Source organism: Rana temporaria, chromosome 3, assembly GCF_905171775.1.
Source record: "Rana temporaria chromosome 3, aRanTem1.1, whole genome shotgun sequence".
In the NCBI taxonomy this organism is placed as follows: Eukaryota; Metazoa; Chordata; class Amphibia; order Anura; family Ranidae; genus Rana; species Rana temporaria.
In genome coordinates this window covers 212,232,483-212,240,914 of record NC_053491.1, presented here as the reverse complement: position 1 = coordinate 212,240,914, position 8,432 = coordinate 212,232,483, and the positions used below count along the sequence as shown (strand labels likewise).

The following is an 8,432-nucleotide window of genomic DNA, read 5'->3' as shown; positions in this document are numbered from 1 at the left end:
TTTATATTGGATTGAGTTCTGGGCTTTGACTAGGCCATTCCAACACATTTACATGTTTCCCCTTAAACCACTCAAGTGTTGCTTTAGCAGTGTGTTTGGGGTCATTGTCCTGCTGGATGGTGAACCTCCGTCCTAGCCTCAAATCACACAGAGTGGTACAGGATTTGCTCAAGAATATCCCTGTATTTAGCACCATCCGTCTTTCCCTCAACCCAGACCAGTTTCGCAGTACAGACTTCTGAAAAAGATCACCACAGCATGATGCTGCTACCATCATGGTGTTCTTTGGGTGATGTGATGGGTTTGCGCCAAACATAGCGTTTTCTTTGATGGCCAAAAAGTTCAATTTTAGTCTTATCAGACCAGAGCACCTTCCTGCATACATTTTGGGAGTCTCCCACATGCCTTTTCGCAAACTCAAAACGTGCCATTTTGTTTTTTGCTGAAAGTAATGGCTTTCTTCTGGCCACTCTGCCCAACTCTATGGAGCAAAGGCTTATTGTCATCCTATGTACAGATATATATAGAAAAGTTCAGCTCACAACTGTAGCACAGTCATGATCCTGGTATAATTACTTGACCTCCAGATTTACCCCCCTTCATGACCAGGCCACTTTTTGCGATACGGCACTTGGTTTCTTTAGCAGACAATTGTGAGGTTATGCAATGCTGTACGTACATTACATTTGTCATTTTTTTCGAATTTCTCCATAAATTTAGGCCAAAATGTATTCTGCTGCATATTTTTGGGGGGAAAAAAAATCCTAGTAAGGTATATATTATTTGGTTTGCGCAGAAATTATAACGTCTAGAAACTATGGTATATACTGGAATTTTTATTTATTTCCATTTATACTACTACTAGAGGCGATTAAGTGACTTATAGCGGGACAGCGATATTGCGTCAAACAGTCTGACACTAATTGACACTTTGTGGGAACCATTGACACTAATACAATATTCAGTGCTAAAAATATGCACTGTCACTGTACTAAAGACACTGGCCAGGAAGGGGTTAAACATTTAGGGCATTCATAGGGTTAAATGTGTGCTTAACCAGTGTTTTTGGGTACACTGTGTGCTGCTTTCACAAAGGGATGTGATCGAGTTTATTCCCTTTGCAGGGAAACAAAATCCATCATATCCCCGTTAGTCAGAGCGCTGCCCAGCCTCTCTCGTCCCCGATCAGCGGGTGCCAGCGGACATCCATTGGCTGGCACTCACTGATCAGCATCTGCTGTGACTAATCACGCCCCCTACCCGGAAGTGCAGTCACGTGTATTTTTATGTGATTTTGCACAGAACAGTCGTCTTGTAGCAGTAAATCTGCTATATGGTGGCCATTAATGGGTTAACCACTTCAACTCCCTGCTGTTTATAAACAATGGACAGGAAGTGGTTAAAGGTGTATAAAGCAACAGCAATGATTTTAACCACTTCCCATCCCAGCCTTAGAGTCCTTTCACACTGGGGCGGACGGGCATTGATGGTAAAACGCCACTAGTTTTAAATGCGTTTTTCAGCTGCTAGCGGGGCGCTTTTAACCCCCACTAAAAAATGGGCTAACTTTACTGTTGTCTTATTTACTAAAAAAAAAAAGTGAATTTTTGCCTCAAAAAAAAAAAAAAAAAAAAAAAGTGTGCGTAATATATATATATCATATATGTTTGGGGACTCCAAGTAATTTTCGAGCAAAAAAATACAATTATTTTAACTTGTAAACAAATCTCAAAAAGAGTCTCGGGGCTATAGTGCTTGTGAACTCTGCAAAACCAAAAAACAACCTGCAAGACAAATGCATTATGAGCTAGTATGCATCTCATAATGAAATACCTACCCTGGAACAATGATGTTTCAGCGGTCCCCGTATGTCACTGCGATGAGCGACATGTCTCTGGAATGCTACTTCTGGGTTTGCAGGCCCCCGGGGCTGTGATTGGTCAGAGACGCGATGATGTCACTCGTATGTGCAAGGGAGCTGCCAGTTATGGCACAGCAGCTGAAGAAACAGCACGCAAGAGCAGTCTCTTCAGTGCACATGTGCCGATGACGTTGAGTCACATTCGTATAGTGAATATCTCTTAAACTGTCCAAGTTTAGGGAAAAATTCATGGTACCTACAGGCAAATGTAGTTGTAAAGGGTTTACAACCACTTTAATGTGACAGTCAGCACTCTCACAAAGATATTTTTAACTAGAAATGAACAGTTCTTTAAAAATGTTGCTTGAAGCTTGTTGTACACATTCCAAAATATGGGCCATGTGTTATTGACCAATTGCTTCCTAAGGTCCCTTTCACATGGTCTACCACCTGTTAGTTTTTCAGGCAGCCCTGATCAGACCCTCCAGTTGTATGGAGGATGTCAGCAGATGCATGACCCGCCACCATCCGATCCTATCCGCCAAAAACCAACAGATAGTGGCCCTATTCCCCAACAGTCCAGCGGATCGGATAGAAACATACATGCAGTTGATTTCCATCCCAATGCCCCATAGAAGAGAGTGGGACTGTGGCCATTCTACATAGCGGAGCGGACACGGACTTGTCATCTGCTTGCACAGCGGGGACCAGCGAAGAGATCCCCCGCAAAGCAATCCACTTCTGCTTAGCAAAGGCATTTGTGTGAAAGGAGCCTCAGAATAAATTGGTCTCCTAGGCCTAGATCATCTTAACCCCTTCACAACTAGAAGTCATTATAGCCTCAGTGCCCAGGCCAAAACATACACATCTGTAACTTAATAAAAATAATGTTGTGAATTTCTTTATTAAAAAAGGACAAAAGACATTTCTATTTGAAAAATTGTTTTAATAGTCAGTTCTTGTTTTTATTATAAGCCAACAAGTGGAAAAAAAATATTTTTGGGTTATTTTATCCATATATTTGATCACATTTAAATAATGATTTCTAAACAATGTACTAAGACTCAGTGTAGGGGTGCAACGGATCGTCACCGATCCGTGATCCGAACGGGCCACCCCGTTCGGATCGGCACACCCCGCGATCCGCGGAGCGCTCCGGAGCCTAGGCCTAGGAAAGTCCCCGGCTTCGGCCTAGCTCCGGAGCGGCGGCCAGTCTGCTTGCCAGAGCCCAGCGTGACACGCCTCCCCGGGGAGGCGTGTCACGCTGTGCACTGGGCTCTGGCAAGCCGACATGGAGAGGGAATATTAGCAGAGAAGCACTAGTGTGAGAGGAGGGGGGGAAGAGCACATTTCAGGGGTGGATTAAAGAGGAAGCAGGTGAGGCTGTTTGGGACTTGTTAAAAGTACAATCTTGATGTTTTTACAGATATATATATATCTGTAAAAACATCAAGATTGTACTTTTAACAAGTCCCAAACAGCCTCACCTGCTTCCTCTTTAATCCACCCCTGAAATGTGTGTGTGTGTGTGTATATATATATATATTAAAATATGACTTGAGTCACAATCATATATATATATATATATATATATATATACATATATACATATATATATATACATATACATATACACACACACACACATATACATTATTATTTTTTGGACCAATGAAAACACCCTTTTTTTTTTTTGCGCTGATCCGAAAATGATCCGATCCGTGACTCCTGATCCGAGGATCGATCCGATCCGTGAGTTTTTTGATCCGTTGCACCCCTAGTGCAGTGCCATCTTGAGGCTGGAGAATGACTTAAAGTGATTACAAAGACTGGCTTGTAAATCAATGCCTAAAACTGTAGACTTTGCCCTGGTCAAAGACAAAATGATCTCAGAAGCATGTACATATTCACGCTCCTAGGTCACATTAATCTACAGGTTGTGGTCAACTGTCCCACTTTCATGTAATCAGTGTTCAGTCTTTTGCTTTTATAATGACCACAAGAAAGGAAAAACAATGTGGCATCAGAAATCCTGCTCCATGTAATGCAGTTGAGGAAAGACAGTTTTTCTTTTCACTAGAGTGCCAACATTGCACCTCCATAGATACAGTACCGTGAGTGTTGTCACCCTAGCACAGAAAGTGCATTACTCACAGGATCACCAAGTGAAGGGGAGGACGTGTAACGAATGCAACCACCACATCTAAGGACCAGTAAACTGTAGCATATTACATTTTGTTTTTGGGTATAGATTAATGTTAATTTGTAAGTATAATACTTACTTCTCACAGATCCCACTGCTCCCCTGACAACACTTTCATTTGCCTTTCTCTCCAGAAGGATGGTGCTGTCTTTGCTCAGGTATCATCTAGAATCAGTATCTACTACTACCTGGACTGAAACGATTCATGAAAATTCTGGTGCATGATTCACAGGTTGCTAACAAATCAGCCCCACAGCATATGACTTTACCTTGTGACCAATGGGAAGAAGAGACAGAGTGCATTCTCCTACACAAAACAGGACTGATATCTCAAACAGGTAAAAGTAACTTTTTCCACTCAAAGAGGAAGTAAATTCTGGGATTTCTCCCCCCCCCCCCCCTGCAAAGTAAAGGCATAATGTGACACTTACCTGCAAACGAAGCATGCGTCATCCCGCTGCAGGCCGCATCCATCTTCTATCCGGGGCTTTGGCTGTGTGACTGGCTAGAGCCGCCGGTCACAGCATACTCTCCCGAAGAAATAGCATGGGCAGCCGTTCCTTCAAATCGCATGCGCCCATTATTATGTGTACAGTATACTCAAAATATCTCCTAAACGACACATGTTTAGAAGATATTTACAGTACCTATAGCTAAGCCTTATTCTGGGCTTACCTATAGGTACGAATCATAAAGGAAGGTATACAAACTACCTGTATTTTGGCAAAGCTAACAAACTAAATCCAGAGCAAAATTTAATATATTGCAGCTTAGCAGACCAGAAATGTGGTGGCTGCATTTACATGCAGGCTAAAAATATTTTTTAGCAGATACATAAAATACACGTCGATCTGGCCAGAAATGCAATGGCCTTTACACTTCCTGTAAAAAGAAGTTAGGAGATAACTTCTAGTGGCATTGTCTTACCCAATTTTCAAATTTGTTGACATACCAGTAAATAGATGTAAACTGTACAACTGCATGTTATAAAAACAGTCAGTCTATTTGCACATTAATTTGCCATCTGCTGCAGAAAAATGTTAGATACAAATGAAATGACAATGCATGCTGTGTGACAAATGTGCACCAAGGAATCACGCCAGTGCATTGTAAATATTTAATGTACCGCATGTCCTGCTTGGCTGATCAACATATTGAAATGCCTGTCTGATAAACAAGAATTACATATGATTAACCACACAAAATACTGAGAAAAAAAAACCACAACTTTACCTAATAGTATTAAAAAAATTCAATTTTGGCTTTGTAATAGCGGTTACTATGCGCAACACCACATTAACAAAAAATGTAATCACACACACACACCACATTAATACTCACATGCAGGCTGCAATAAAAAAGACTTAGTGGCAACCTGATATCATCTTACAAAACCTTTATTGTATTTAATATAAAAGTGAAAGGAACACAGAACAGTAGAAAAAGAATGCATGTTGGGGGAGGGCAATAAAGGTAACGAGGGCCTCATCTCCATGAGCAGCTCATCCCCAGCACTAGCAAGGCAGTAGCTTGCGCAGTTATCTCCACAGCGGGCAGTGTCACAACCCGACCAACAGCACAAACTACTACCTCAGCCAGGACTAGAGTAAACGGTAGCCTCTCTCTGTGAAACAGAACCAAGCAAATGACCAAAGAACAAAAAAAAAAAAAAGGGGGTCTGATTAGTGTCTAGTACAGCCATCAAGAGACAAACATATGCCGCCAGTGACAGCCTTGGTCTTTTATCTAGATCAGCCAGACTTCGCTCTTCGGCTGTGCAACACTGCCCCTCCCTTCTTTTTCTTGCTTCTGCACTTTCCTTGTATGACCTGAAATTGACATGACAGCCATCATAAATAAATGTTAGTGCCTACTGCAACAGACTGTCAATGATCCATACACAATAATAAAACATCAGCCGTTCTCAGCTGGCCAGATAATGCATGTGGTTTATCTTTTAGGCAATTGGTATACCGGATGTCCATTTCATACTACTTTGCACTAGAATAAAAGTTATATATATATATATATATATCTATCCGTCAACTATAGCCGATCCTAAAACCAATGCACTCTTAATGCAGAAGGTTGTATGATCTGGAACACACTGCAGAATGAATGTGGATTAATCGTGAAGAGAAGCAGCCCGCGTGCAACACCCCTTAAAAAAGGGGGGCTTTCAGGGACTGGTTTAACTAATCGAAGGTTATCCCTAGTACAGTAGCATTCTGTTACTCTTAATACTGACAAGTCCTCCAGATGAGAGCAAGGCATGCACAAAGTCTCACCCTAGCACCCTCCACCTCCCCTAGAAGGGCCACGTGCAGTGACGGTGGCCCCACCCCTAGATCCTGCTGACCCCCTCCTCCCCAGGAGAGCAACGTGCGCTCACCCAGAGCCCAGCTTCCACCTATTGCCCTGTGTCAGCAACGCATGCACATGGATTCACACTTACCCTGTGCTTCAAGATCACCACCCCAAAGCCCAGAACAATGTATGAAATGACTGCTGATATCCATCATACCAAAGGACTGATGATCTAAACTGTAACCATGTGAAAGATGACCACTGATCTCCTTTGTAACAATGAAAATACATTACACACACACACTACTGATCTCCATTAAAACAAATGTATAGTGTGCTTCCTCCATATAAGGTGATGATAGCCCTACACTAGAACAAGGTATAAATGCCCACTAATCTCCCATTGTAACAATGTATGAAGTAACGATAGATCTACACTGAAACAATATATAAAATAAATTACAGATCCCCATTGAAAAAAAATGTATAACGTGGTGATAGATCTACACTGAAACAATATATAAAATAAATTACAGATACCCATTGAAAAAATGTATAAACGTGGTGATAGATCTACACTGTATAACATGACCACTAATCTCCCACTGAAATAATGTGATGATAGATCTGTACAGAAAACATGTATAAAATAACTACAGATCCTCATTGAAACAATGTATAAAATGTGATGATAAATCTACAGTGAAGATAGATCCTAGAGTGTAGTCATGTATGAGATGACTCCGGATCCCCCATGCGATATAATGCAGCCCAGTACTCACACACACACACAGTACAGATGGAGGGCGCCCCCCGCCCCATGATAATTCGGTGTATAAAGACCTCTATGCAGTGTACAGGTCTCCCCTGGTACTGTCATAGAAGCCCAGTCCAGCACTGTACAGGCAGACATTCCCCACCCCCCCAAGTCTCTGCTCCAGGTCTGGGGGATTCCAGGCAGACACGTGCGAGGCATGCCCTGCGAACACGGCTCGTCCGCTTCTTTCCCGGTACACACGTCCTTCTTCTCCTCCCTTCCCGTCAGCCGCTGACAAAGGGCGGCCGCCGCCTCCTCCTCCCCCGTACCTGTGCCGCAGTGTATTTGGAGCGCGGAGCTCATTCCCGCCAGCGAGAGTCGTGTCTGCCTCACTCCTCTCCTGCAGTCCGCATGAAATTCGCGGGAAGCGTCAGTGTGGGCGGAACACAGGGAGGGCGAGGGCAAACCCTGCGCCGGGGCATGACGGGAAATGTAGTGCACACCCTCACCACAGCTGTGTGCAGACAAAGAAATGTCCTAATATGTTCTTACTGCACTTGTTCAAGCCAGGAAATGGAAGAGTGAGTAAGAAATAAGTCCAGGATTGCTGCACTTCAAATGTATCAAAGAAATAAAATAATGTACAAAGAAAAATCCCCCAAAAATAGGTAATTTGTTCCATTTAGATCTGCAACATTTTTTTTTTTAGGCTATATTGTGAACACCCTTCCTCAGGACGATACAAGCATGACCGAGAGGATAGGACATTCACAATATGGCACAAAAACCGTTGCGCATATCAATGAATCAAATTTTATATTTTTTGCATAGGTTTCTATATCATTTTATTTCTTTAAAGCGGATCTCCCATGCAATTACGTTTTTTTTTTATAGTCTAGTTACATAGCAAATTGCAGGGCTTAAATAAACGTACTTCTCTCCGCTCTAACGTCCGCTCCGCTGTCTTTGTGTGATGAAAAAACACTTATATTCCTTCCGTTGCCATTTCTAGTGTGGGCATTACAATCTGGCAGGGACTTCCTGGTTGCGGTGATGCTGTGTTCCCAGCATCCACCGCTCGTTCTCGCGCATGCGCACACGCAGCGCGGACCAGCGTCGTCAGCGTCTGTGTTGCCATAGCAATGGTCCCCGAAATCGCGCGATGTTTCGTCTAGGCCAGAATAGGATCACAAGGGAGCTATGACAGAAGCTCCCAGAAGACACTGCGCGGGACAGGAAATAAGAATAACCCGAGGAAAACCCGAAGGCTCCAGCCCGGAAGGCAAACGAAGAACTCTACTCAA

The 8,432-nt window shown here is 42.9% G+C and overlaps 1 long non-coding RNA gene across 1 annotated transcript; it reads right to left on the bottom strand.

The window, feature by feature from the left end:
- Window positions 1-4,113: 4,113 nt before the first annotated feature.
- Window positions 4,114-7,604, bottom strand: LOC120932086. Its single transcript, XR_005747924.1, has 2 exons — window positions 7,458-7,604; window positions 4,114-5,893 (listed from the first exon to the last, which is right to left on the bottom strand). It is a non-coding gene; the product is annotated as an uncharacterized LOC120932086 (long non-coding RNA).
- Window positions 7,605-8,432: the final 828 nt, after the last annotated feature.